Source organism: Macrotis lagotis, chromosome 4 (assembly GCF_037893015.1).
Source record: "Macrotis lagotis isolate mMagLag1 chromosome 4, bilby.v1.9.chrom.fasta, whole genome shotgun sequence".
Lineage (NCBI taxonomy): Eukaryota > Metazoa > Chordata > Mammalia > Peramelemorphia > Peramelidae > Macrotis > Macrotis lagotis.
Window position 1 is genome coordinate 279,099,365 of NC_133661.1, and position 13,417 is coordinate 279,112,781.

The following is a 13,417-nucleotide window of genomic DNA, read 5'->3' on the forward strand; positions in this document are numbered from 1 at the left end:
TTCTATTTGGCCAATTCAGCTTTTTACAGAATTCTTTTTGTCATTGTCTTTTTGGACCTCATTTTCCCCTAACTGGTTTTAAGATGTTATTTTCTTTAGCATTTTTTTGCAACTTCTTTACTAAGCTGTTGACTCAGTTTTCTTGCCTCCCTCTCATTTCTCTTCCAAATTTTTCCTTCTACCTCTCTTATATAATTTTCAGATTCCTTTTTGAGCTCTTCTATAGCCTGAGTCCAATACATATTTTTCTTGGAGACTTTAGATGCAGAAAATTTGATTTTGTTATCTTCTGAGAGTGTATTTTGATCTTCCGTATGACCAGAGAAAATGTCTAAAGTTGATTTTTTTTTCTTTCTGCTGTTTGCTCATTTCTCTAACCTATGACTTGAATTTAATTCTTCTCTAAGATGAGGCTCTGCTTCCAGCTCAGAAGACACAAAATCCCAAGCTTTTGAGGGCTTTTGGAGTTGTTTTCAGAGCTACTTCTAGGGCCCTGCAAGTTTTCAATTCTTCCAGGATTTTATGAGAGATTGTGACTGCTCTCCTAGTCTGTACTCTGATCTGTGGGTGACCATAAACACACCTCTGACCTGGAACCGTGAAGATAGTCCCTGCTCTAATAGGACAGTAAGCTCTGTTGTGGAAGCAGTCCTCTGACTGAGACTAGGGTCCAAGACTGCAACCCAGATCTGAGTATAGGCAAAGCAACAGAGTCCTGTCTCAGGAATAACAGAGACCACTGCAATGCCCTTCTGACCCCCTTATTGTGGACTTAGAGTTCCAGAAGCAGCTGCTGCTGCTGAATCCCTGGCTCCCGAGACCTGGACCTGCACTAAACTGTGCTCCTTTCCCTCTGGCATGTGGCAGAGTTTTCCAACTGACCATCTAAATTGTCCATGTCATTCCCTGGGCTAAGACCACCATTGCTACCTCGAACTCAGTCACCAAACTTCCTGTTCCTGAATGGCTGGGGTCTGCTCACTCCTGTGTGGCCCCAGTGGCTCTGTGGACTTCTATATTCCTCTCTCACCCTGTTCTTCCAGAGGAACTTCCAAATTATCTTGGGCTGGAACATTGTTTCACCTGGACTTTTTGTGAGCTCTGCCATGCTACACTTTGTTTAGAATCATTATTAGAGTCATTTAGAGTCATTAGGTATTTGGAGTGGTTTGGTAGAGAACCTGGGCTAGTCTCTGCCTTTACTCTGCCATATTCTCTAGGTAGAATTCTTAACCAAAAAAGGGAAAGATGTTATCATAAAATACAAAAGACCATTTTCACATTAAAGATAAAAGAACTATAGTAGATCTAGAATTATCCTTGAAGCCAAAAAGAATTAGATTCAAGTCTTGCCTGTGACACAGACCAGCAGGCTGGTTCTGCATGGGCACATCATTCCACATTCTCAGTGAATCAACTTAACAATCTCTTTTCAACAAAAGGAGTTGCCGACAGAATGTCCCCTTACACACAGGTGAGAGGTAGTCTGGTAAAGTGGATAGGAAGTCAATCAGAAAGAACTGGGTTTAACTTTCACCTCTGACAAAAAATAGTCATGTGGTTGATCCCAGCTGAAAGTCATCTTGTTTCTTACTGCCCCAGGCTACTCTCTATAACTAGAAATTGCAGGGAAGGTACAAATCTGCTTTTGGAAAGGAAGTTTCTTGACTCAAGTCAATGACATTGGCAACATCAGATATCTACTAAAAAATTCTGATATCCTAGATCTATAAGGAATGCAAATAAAGTCATGAGTCATTCTCAAAAGGATATGAAAATAAGTTCTCATAAGAAGATTTGCAAGCTAAATGACAAAAAATGCAACATCCTCCACAAGGCATATGCAGATGAAAACAATTCTGTGGTTTTACCTCACATCCTACAAATTGGCAGTAAATAATAAAAGATGGAGAAGTCAGTGGTGAACACATTCATATAGAAAGGCAGGCCCACTAATTTTCTATTGTTGAAGTGAATTGATTTTACCATTTTAGATTAAAAAATAATTTTGGAGGGTTAAAAGAAGAGTTATTGTTATAATAGCTTGTGATAACCATTGGTCCAGTCAACGAAACACAGTTCCCTTCTTTCTCTAAAGAGATTGGGACTATAGATGCAGAAGAGTTCATATGCCATCCATAAAGGTTCCATGAAACTTTAATTTACTTTTTCTTTGATATTACAAGGGAAGATTTATTTATGGGAAAGGAATGGGGAAAATTTTGAAAAGACTGATATCCACAAGTAACAAAGCTTAATTTTTGTTTTAATATATTTTAATTCCCTTTCTAGGCCAGAAAATATCCAAAGATGGGTATGTATCCATATGTGCAGTGGACTCCAAAACCAGAATTCTTTCCAAGGTACATACAGCACACCTTTTTAAATGAAAGTATACTGGGGGTTTGTATAGTATACAACAGTATTATTAGCATTTTGTTCTCATAAGCAAAAAGGTAAATGTTAAATATATTTTCAGAAACTATGCAAATTAAAATTAGGAAGTAGAAGACCAACAAGGTGCCTAAAATCCATCTGAAGGGAAAGGGAAATAATCTTAATGCATCAAGATAAGCCATAGCATTTATATGAATAGTCTGCTATGAGCAGTCTTCTTTCTTTTAACTTTCTTATAACCCAGGATGAAACAGAAAAATCTTCATTTGGATTATTCCTTTTTGTGAAGAGAGTTTAACCCAAAGAAAATATCTCCCTGCCTTGCTAAAGGAAGCCTGAGAGGGGCCATGGATGTAGCCTCCTGGACATTCAGATGAAGGGAGTTGTGGACATAGGGGATGTTGTGATTGGAAACAAATTTTGCATGAGGATAAATATTGTCTGTATCTATCTTGTCACTCCCTCTTGTTCAAAGTTTCTTCATTGTTCAATGTGAATTCCCCAAGATGGGAGCGACCTCAGCTTGTTCCCCTTCCTCTAGCTTCTGATTTCTAATCTACCAGATCTTGGTCATTGATGGGTCAAGCTTATGATGACATAACAGGAAATGATGTGTTGGACTGAATGGTCACCCACCTTGGGAGAGGAAAAACCAGCATATAACTTGCCTATTGAAAAATACCTGGAGCCATGTGCTGGACCACTCCCCAAGAGCCACCCTTTTCTGACCTACTACAGAAGTGCATTGAGTAGACCAGAGAAGAAGCCTCCTTCCTCTTCAACCTACCTTGGGCTTGCAAGGAAGACTGTCTCTCTCTCTCTCTCCCTCTTTCTTTCTTTCTAGGAACATGTCCCTGCTCTAGCCCACTGGAGAACCATGGGGCCCTATGCCATGAGGCCAGACTAAGCCAGCCCTTATGGTTGTCTGTCCTGTCCCTCTTAGCCAGGTCTCCTGGTGATTTTCCTTTACACTTTCTTCTTTCTCTCACTCAGACAATCACCTGGTCTTTGTTCTTCAGTTTTGCCTTTAAACAATTTACAAGCTGTTTCCTGCTTCTCCAGGAGGGGAAAAGCTTTTAATCTGTAGACTTTGCAAACTTGTATAAAATCCTGAACAGTTTTAAAATTCCAGGTCAGGTGAATTCTTTCACCTTTAAGGCCTCTCAGTCTTAAATTGATGACACCAACCTGACAACAATTCCACCTACTGAGAAAACTGTTTCAATCCAATAAATTCATTAAATCAGTGCATCTGCAAAGGGACCATATAAATAAATATATATAATTAAGCTACAAGTGACTCAAAATATGCTTTGAAAGGGATTGAAGCTCTATTCTCACCCTACACTATTAGAAGGTGAAATCCTGGCTAAAGACACCAGGGAAGGAAAGAATAGATTGTCCTTATCATGTAATTTCGAACTTTGAATCATGTAATATCAAATTTTGAACATCCAACAAATACACATTTGTAATGATAAAACTGTTGTTGTTGTTTTACTAATTCAGTAACCACCACCTCTTACCAAGAATTGACCTTCATTTTGCTCTCTACTTCTTTCTAGTTTTTGGTCACTTTTCCTTCCAGGTTCATTTTTCCCACCAACTAATTTCTCTCAAAATTATTCATTGGTAACAATGTTCAGTTTCACAGAGCTCTTACCTCATAACATAAATCTCCTTTGGTAAAAAAATAAAATAATGTATTGGAGGGGGGGTGACCCAGATATTTGATACTCTTTGGAAGTGCCATGAGAGATAATAGGAAGACTTTTTTTGTTTAATTCATTTTTAAAATTTTTTAAAAATATTTTTCTTTCATTTGCATATATATATATATATATATATATATATATTTTTTTTTTAAATTACAAAATTTCCTCCCATGCTCTCAGGCCACTCCCCCTCCCCTCAGTGACAGGTTAGCATTTTACATTCAAGTTTTTTATAAACATGTTTACAGATTAGTCATTTTCAGCATGAGGAATTAGGCTTAAGGGAAAGAGATACATAAGAGATCATTTTTAAAAGGTGTTCATCAGATTCTGAAGGGGGGTGTTTTCCCCTTCTGTATCATTTTGATTTTCTTCCTCTGCATGGGAATAACATTGTCCATGGCATATCTAATACAGTTGTCCTAGCCCTCTGAATTGCTGAGAAGAGCTGCTTTCATCAGGGTTGATTGTTATAAATGAATGAAAAGAAAAACCTGCTAGAATGAGAGAAAATTGTACATTTTATTCATGAATCTTGCAAGATACACCTTACAAGGTACAGGTACCTCACCTGGGCATGAGGCATGAATTGGTCTTGGAATGTCAGGTAATTTATGGGCTTCAGAAAGTCTTTCCCTTCCCTCTTGGATTTTGATAGGCTCTCAGAATTTGAGTTACAATCTAAAAGGTCCAACCCATTCCATGACATGCCCCTAATATGATCTCCCCCACGCATCATACAATGCATGATATGCTAATGGACCTCAATCTTCACAGGGGGTGTGTGGGTTAATATTCAATTACCTAATTGCACAAACAGTTGCATTATGTCAAGACCTCTAGGTCACTCTTGACCACTTGAGATCTGTTTTGGGTTGGCTATCCCTGGAATAGGATTAAGAAAACTCTCCCAGTTTTGTGATTGGCTGGGCCATTCCCCCTTTGTAATGGATTCCCTAAGGGCTCCCCTCCACACCCTGTGAAGACCAACACCCTACATACCTCACATTGATCATCTCACAATGTTATTGTTAATGTGTATATTGGTTCTGCCTCCTTTGCTCAGCATCAGATCCTGTAACTCATTCCATGCTTCTCTGGAAACCGACCATTTATGATTTCTTATAGAACAATAATATTCCAAAGTATTCGTGGACCATAACTTGTTTAGCCATTTCCCAATTAATGGGCATAAAAGGAAGACTTAAATGATTATGGTGATGCTTTCCATACCTGTCTCAATTATCTTTTCATTCTTTTGTCTCTCCCCCAAAAAAGCACAACAACAAAAACATAAAATTGATTGTCTAGAAAAAGCTGGGTTTATGGTTTGTTTGTTTTCTCTCTCTCTGCTCTGGAATTTAACAAAAAATGAACTGATTTTCTTTTGTTCTGTTGGAAAGGCACAACTAGGAGACATTGCCCTGGTTAATATTATAGTGGTTGTGATATCTTCTCCTCTAACTCTTTTCCCTCTTTTTTCTCTTATCCTTTTCCCTCATTTCCCCACTCTTCTAACCCCAGATCTTTTCCCTTCTGTATTTTCTCTGATAAATTTGAGTAATGCAAAAAATATAACAATATAATGTTTTATCATATTTATCTTAGAAAATCAATCTTATCCTGAAACAAAAATGAAAGAATAATATTATTACCTTTAAAAAAGGCAGTAGAAATAAGTTTACCAGCTTAGCATAACTGACTCCATTTTGGGGTAGACTTGTACTGAATAAATTATTTTCCTATCAAGTGTTATCAATATCATAAGAGCTTGTGTGGTATGATCATCATGTGCATTCTTATAGATAATTGATAAGTATCCGTCAAAAATCTGTTAGGACAGACCACTAATGGTAAAATGTTATAAACAACTTTTTCAGTAGCTTGTGTAATGAATAATCAAATTATGTGGTAAATAAATACCGTAGCTGGAACTGTAAGAAACCACAGGAGTCCCTGGTCATTAGACTGCTCCTTGGATGTGACTGGGTCAGACTTTCAGATTCTCATAAGCTACAATTAACATGAACAGCTCATGCTTGCTAAGGACGATACTAACAGATTTGTGAGATGATCATCCTGGTGGGAGACTGAGAGGTAATTTTGCCTTGAGTAGTTCTGTGAAAGATCTTGGAACCTCTAATATGAAGGTGGTCTGTTCTTAGAAGAGGAGGCTGAGTTTATACAATATTTCATCATCATAGTGTAGCTGATGGCTACTTGAATTCGATTTTGCTTATCATTATCATTTGCTAATCATTATTCAGACTCAGGAAAGCATTGGTGGAAATAAAACAAAAATTTATTAAAAAGGTTACAAGATATAGAAATGGCCAGGGAGAGGGAAAGAGAGAGAGATAAAAGAACAGCCAAGGGATCTGCTGAGCCATTGTCAGAGAAGACTGAGCCAGCCCTAAGGCAGGGTCCAACCCGGGTTTTTATGTCTTGCCACTCATCCAGAGGGCAAAAAGTGAATGCCCTTCCTCTATACTGAATCTGGAATTAGGTAGAGGGTAAAGCCCAAGGAGATCAGGATACAAATTTTACATTAAACAATGAATCAATGGTACATTAAGAATTGGGAGTGGGGGGGTCTCCACTCCAAGCAGCATTTTAAGATTACAATTGTTTCTGTTACAATTATAATTCTCTACTTCTAGTCAATTTACATCTCAAGAGTCAGTGATAGTCAAAAACATCTCCACCCAAATTCTTTCTTTTATATTCAAAAATCTCTTCTTTCCCCCTGCATCAATGGGGTCATAGATTTAGAGTTGGGAGGGATCTTAGAGGCTCATAATTTTATAGATGAAGAAACCAAGACAGGTAAAGTCTATACAGTTCATATTTATCTGGGGTGAGATTTGAGCACATTATGCACTAGAATAACCTTCCTCTGCTTAGCCATAAAAACTGGAGAACAGATACTCAGTCACAGAGAGTTATAATAATTTTTACAATGAAAATATCTCAGTTAACTGAAGCACTGATCTACATTCAGGGTTATATATATATATACCTTAAATATATATAAAATGCTCTATCCTAACCAAAACTCAAAGAAAATGTTTCATCTAGAGTTTTAAGACTCATCCTACCCCATTGAATTTTCTCCAACAGAATATGTAGAATTGATCAGTACTTCCTAGTAGGACTTAAGTTTGACTGGCCAATTAGAACACATTCATCCAGAACTGCAAAAGTAATTGTTCAGATTCAGGAGATCTTTTCTAGAGATTTCCTACACAGGTATTTGTAATTCATATTGTAGTTCAACAACAATCATGATCTCCACATGGCCCAGCACAGAGAGTATAAATGAGCTCTCTAAGAGCTCCTAGTGGCTACCTGGCTCTTTTTTTAAGCTCAGATGATGCAGAGAATTATGAACATAGGAAATGTGCAATTAGAAACAAATTTTGTAATCTTTTATACTGTTAAATTTTGTAAAAATGTAAAATATTATCTGCTCCTGGTATGTAAATCGACTCCTATTATTCCACTGTAAAATGTAAAATTTGTATTGTCTCTGCATTCCTAACCTTTTACCTGGTTTCAATCACTTAAGGCTGGAGGGATTTCCCTTTGCCCTCAGTATCCAGAGAATGGGCAGGACTATAAAAATTTTGCCTAAACTGCACTCACTGCCTCTCTCATTGGGGCAGTCCTCTCTACTTAACTGTTTCTCTCCCTCTCCCTCCCTCCCTCTCTGTCTCTCTGTCTCTCTCCCTCTCTCTCCAGTCCTCTCTGTTTCTGCTTCTCTCTCTCCTTCTGTCGCTGTCTCTCTGATCTCTTTCTCCCTCTCTGTAGCCCCCACCTCTCTGGATGGCTGTTGGGAGGGGGGAGGGAAAGTTCTTAACTCCTAGGACCCAGAAACTTGATCTGTGTCCCAGCTGTAATGTAGTCTACACAACTCGGGAAGTTTCCCAAAACATGGTCTTGCCCCATAGTGTAGGGAACCCTCATGCCTTCTCCCTGGTTTGTGGTTGGAAGGGACAGGGTTAATTGGCTCTTCTCTGGGCCTACATGTGGTTACTGAATTCCAGTCCCCCATTCCCTTAAGGCTTTAAAAATAAAAAGGGAAGAAGGGGAACTGAAAATCCAAAAGTTAACTTATGGTTAACTTGAGGACCATTTCTGGGATTGGGGAAATCCGGATTCCATTTTAATTGAACCCTCTGCTAATAAGCTAAGATCTCTGCAGTTGAATAACTGGATTCGATCTGTGTAAGGTAACTCAAGAATGCATTCAATTTTATTAAAGAATTTTTACTAGTCATTGGCCATTTTTACATATGAAGTTTCTCAAGAAATTGATTTTTTTTAGTTCCTTGCAAGGCAGTGTGTTCAAGTGCCTTGCCCAAGGCCACACAGCTAGGTGTCTGATGCCAGATTTGAACTCAGGTACTCCTGACTCCAGGGTTGGTTCCCTATCCATTGCACCTCCTAGCCGCCCCTTCAAGAAATTGATTCTAAAATTATTTTTTTGACAGGTTCTAATTGTTACAATTCAAAATTCATAATATAAATATATGTGTGCATTATTTAAAAATGAGTTTTAACTCAAAGATATCTGTCTGTATAGTTTTTCAGTGAGTCTTTTTCACATCTCTTCACTGATTTCTCTACATTTGAGATTTGACTGAACTGGCCAGAATTCTGAATATCTCACTACACCATTGGCTCAATGAATAACCTTTGTTCAAAAAGAATTGTACCTATTTCTGTGTGTGCCTATGTGTCTTAAATGCCCTTCTGTGTCTTTGTGTGTATGTGTGTGTGTGTGTGTGTAATTCAGAACTGAATTGATTCCTGATTGTTATTACTGAGTTAAATGTTTATTCCTTTGATTTAATGTTTTGAATTTAATTATTTTATAATTAAATCATTATAAAAATGTTAAATAATCAGTAACTGAGTTAGGATTTGAGGTTCCTTCTTACTCGGGAATTTTAATGTCATTTGACCTCAATTAGAAATTACAGACTATATTTTCCTTTAAATCAGGTTTAAACTTGAAAATAAATAAACTCAGCACTATCTGCAGATGAACTGTTCCTGGCTCTCACTGGCTTAGAAAAAACTGAACCTCATCTATGGTTTTAAAATATGTGTAGATTACAAGCATTGTGTACCTTTGGTGTTGTATTCAGCCCAGGTTAATTAATTGAGATTTTAAGTATTTATAAATTTATAAAGTATTTATAAAAAAATGTAGCTATTTGTAACAACCAATCATGATCTGTGAAAATTTGGGTAATCTATTATTATGTAGTGGCTAGTAAGAAACTTTCTGATGGGTGAAATACTGAAGAATTTTATCAGTTACATGATTTTTGGTTATCTGTTATGAACATAAAAGCTATTTAAATATTATTGTAGTATTGAAGCCTGGAACTAATAACTGATTATTTGGTAAGGCTATTGAAAGGGAAATATCAAAGCCATGACCACTTCTGGATTCCTAATATTACTAAATAATGTGTAAAATAATAATGGGAATATTGTTTTGTAAAATATCATAATTCATGTGTTAATTGGCTTGAATATCTGAACACATCTTAGAAATTTAAAGTCACCTAAAGTCACCTAAAGATATATATATAATACATATATATATATATATATATATATATATTTTAAACTTGGTTAATAACAAAAAGGATTCATTGTAAAAAGTTGCTTTTAGAAAAATCCAGTTCTAAATGTGAATTAAGATTATTGTATTTTTTATACCTCCAGTTCTGCTTATTGTATTTCATTTCATGTCCTTAGGTACATGAGCAAAAAATTGAATTATGATTTTTCTCTGAATCTCTCTGCTGAGACTCAATCCTAATCACAGTTTGGAACACTCTGATTCCTTAAATGTTCAAGCCTCCTGAAGCTCTGATTATAGGTAATATAGGTAAGTACAATAGATATAGATATAGGTATAGAATAGATAAATAGGTAATATAGATATAGATAAAGATAATTGATCTGTCTGACATCAGGTGTGTTAAAATATAAACACAACAATATGGCAGTGAAAGCATTTGACTTGTGAGGTTTGACATTAGTACTCCAGATAGAGTGAGTGGCCTTTGAAAGAACAACCCTAGCTTCAACTGGGATAGGATTTTTTTTTGCAAGGCAAATGGGGTTAAGTGACTTGCCTAAGGCCACACAGCTAGGTAATTATTAAGTGTCTGAGACCAGATTTGAACCCAGGTACTCCTGACTCCAAGGCCGGTGCTTTATCCACTTTGCCACCTAGCTGCCCCTGATAGGATTCTTTTAAAGGAATCCCTTACCTAACAAACCCGGACCCTGAATCATTGAAGAGAATTGACTCTATAGAGTCAGCCTCTGCCTGTAAATGACAGATAATGCATGAGGCATCATGTCCTTGTGTCCCTGTGTGCTCTTTAATAGCAAATTGCCAAAATTATGCTAAGGTGCACAATAATTAAGCATAAGAATGAGCCATTGGAACTCTGTCTTCTAAAAATTGTTAGTAATTGACAAATATTTAATGTTGGTTTTTTTTTTTTTAACATGGGATGTGATTCTTTATCTTTATTCCTTAAGGAAAAGAAATATCAGCATGACTATTTATATCAGGATAATGCTTATTGGTCTATTTTTAAACTGTTTTAAAGGAGAGATCCATTCTTCAGCTAGGATTTTTATTCATTCTGAACATGGCTAAAGGTAAAATAGAAACTTATTGGACATATGCAGTCTTGTTTATACAATTCTTGAGCTTTTAATTTCAACGCAATGTGGCAAACATTAATGAATCTGTTATATTGGAACCCATGTTCTTATGAAAAAATATTCTGATTCTGGCTTAGGATCATAAAACATAATACTTGTTCTTTATGGAACTTCTAGGTTTTTCCCCTACTTACTGCCCTCTGTTAAATGGCCTTCTTTGGTTTTGCTTGCTCAGTCTTTTCTCTAAGGTTCACTTCTCTAGGTCACCAGCTGTCAATCTCCAGTGGCCACTTCTGCAGGATTCCAGCCAGTTGTACTGGTCCTGGCAGCCAACATACTTTGGACTTTGCATCAATTGAGTTGCCACTAAAATGCTTTCACCTCCAAATGGATCCTGAAAAGTTCAGATGAATGTAAATTCCAAATAATTTGAGGGGGGAAATGAAAAAGAGAATTATGAATATAAGGAATTTGTAATTTGAAACAAATTTTGTAATCTTTTATACTGTCAAATTTTGTAAAACTGTAAAATGTTATCTGCTCCTGGTATGTAAATTAAATCCTATTGTTCCATTGTTAAATGTAAAATTGTATTGTCTCTTCATTCCTAAACCCCAGCTTCCAACCTTTACTTGGTTGGTCACATAAGGCAGAAAGGATTTCCCCTTTTCCTTCAATACCCAGAGAATGGGCAGGACTATAAAAACGTGGCCTAAACTGTCCCCTCTCTCTCACTCACTCAGACCTCACCTAGCCTGCTTCTCTAGGAGGTTTTAATCTGTTCTCTTTGTAAGCCTTCTGTAATGAGTCCTGAACAATTTTAAAATCCCAGGGCCGATGTGAATTTATTCCCTTTCACTAACTCTCAGTCTCTAAAGGGACATTGTATCTCCCACAACACAGATGGTGATTTATTTAAAATAAAAGTTTGCTTAACTTTTAAATGCAGTTAAGGAGACTTACACTACTTCAGAAACAATAAGATGCATGAACTTGATCAAAGATATTGCTTGAATTTTCCTTATTTATCTCAGGATAGACATTTTCAGATAAATTCTTCCAGGCAGAGTAGTATAATAGTATGCAAGATCTGGAAGTGCTAACACTGATATGATTCCCAAACACAACTACCATGAATTGTAGAGCATTTCTGTCAATTATAACCAAGCAAACCACTTCCACTAACAATAATAGGAACTGGGTACCTGCTAAAACTGTCATCAGAAGGTAAGAAATGTCAATAAGACTTAGGGTCCCAGTTCATTCATTTCTCCAGTTCCATACTGCATTATTGAAAATGACACACATTTATGCTTAGTTCAATTCTACTTTCTCCTTATAGTCAGTTGGTCACCAATTTCATGAAGTCTCATCTCTATTCTACTCTAGTTTCCCACCACTTAGTGACTGTCAAGATCTTCTACTACTTCCTGGGGCAACTCTATTTATATTAACCATTGCTTTGCCAGAGGACTTTGACCTCTCTGGAAGAGAATATGAGACTGACAACTTTGTGAAACTCTGCCTCTGTCTTACTATGATGTCATTGATCCCATTTGAAAATAGAGGACATCTAAGTGTCACAGTGGATAGAGCACTGGCTCTGCAGTCAGCAGGACCTCAGTTCAAATCCGACACTGGACATTTAATAATTACTAAGCTGTGTGACCACTTAACCCCATTGACTTGTATAAACAGGAAAAAACCCCAAAACATGAGAGGCAAACAATTTTGGTCTTTTCTTAAAATTTGACATTGATACTTCTATGACCATGTATTTGTTCATTTACAGATAAAGAACTAGAAATAAAATGGTCCTGTTGGGAAATTTGTAGAACTGGAAAGATGTCACAGTGTTATCTAGGACTGTTTCAAGCAAGGAAATGGTAGGGCAGACCTGGGACAGTAGGGATTAACATGACCTCCAAGTGGATTTATCTGAGATCCAGCTATGGGAGCATTGTGGAAAATGAGCATAAAATTAATCTTTCAGATTTTGACAGAGACGTTCAGAGAACCCAAACAACTTCTTTGTTTTTGCTTTAGCAACCTTCTTGCTTTTGGTTTCTATTTGTTTTTTTCTTTGGGCTACCTCTCCCTGAAAGTGTTGGAATAGTTTAGAGAAAAGACTATTTTAAAACCTTGGATTTTGAGTAATACAGTGTGCCATATGCAATATGCAAGAGAGTGATCCTGATATCACATGACAGGAGCAAAGAATAACCAAATACCAAAGTTCTTTGTTCTCCTTGAATCTATGTTATGTCAATAGGTCTAGAGGGAGAGTCAGGCTGGATGGACCTCCTGGGAGGATTTATAGAAAGATATGAATGGGAAATGAGAGGGAGGTTCCAAAAGGTACATAGGTTGCAATCTGCTTGATAAAGAGAATATCCAATAAATCAATACACTTTCATGAAAGATCTTGTTTCAGGCACTATAATCACATCCATAAAAATCACAAATCTATCTGTAACTTTTGGCCCAGGAATACCCAGGAGACTCTCTGGCCTCATGTTTTTCTCTTTGGCTCTTTGCCCTCCACAAAACATAATCCAGGAAATTTTTCATCATATTTTACTTACAGCTTGTAGATGTTCATT